Below are 366 nucleotides of genomic sequence, written 5' to 3' on the forward strand. Positions count from 1 at the left end.
GGGGGCTTTAGTCTCCACCCTTTAGTGCCGGTTGCAGAACCGGCACTAAAGGCCCTTACGAACCAGGATTAAAACCCCGTTTTTTCTACTAGTGCTAGCACTTCTCTCACACTAAATTGTCCAACAGGTAAGCACGGTGAGGGACGCCATCGCCTTCCTGTTTGTCGTATTTGTCTTAGACATATTGATCTACCAATCCTTGATGGAACGATCACCTACCCAACAGAAGTGTCAATGTTGTCTGAGATTGAGACAAGCCTTCATCATGCCCCATAGTATCATGGTGAACCGACACTTGAATAAGATGTGGTCAAATGATATCTTGATTTGCTTAAATAGAGGGCAAAACCCACAATTTGTCCATCC

Source organism: Triticum dicoccoides, chromosome 2B, assembly GCF_002162155.2.
Source record: "Triticum dicoccoides isolate Atlit2015 ecotype Zavitan chromosome 2B, WEW_v2.0, whole genome shotgun sequence".
Taxonomy (NCBI): Eukaryota; Viridiplantae; Streptophyta; class Magnoliopsida; order Poales; family Poaceae; genus Triticum; species Triticum dicoccoides.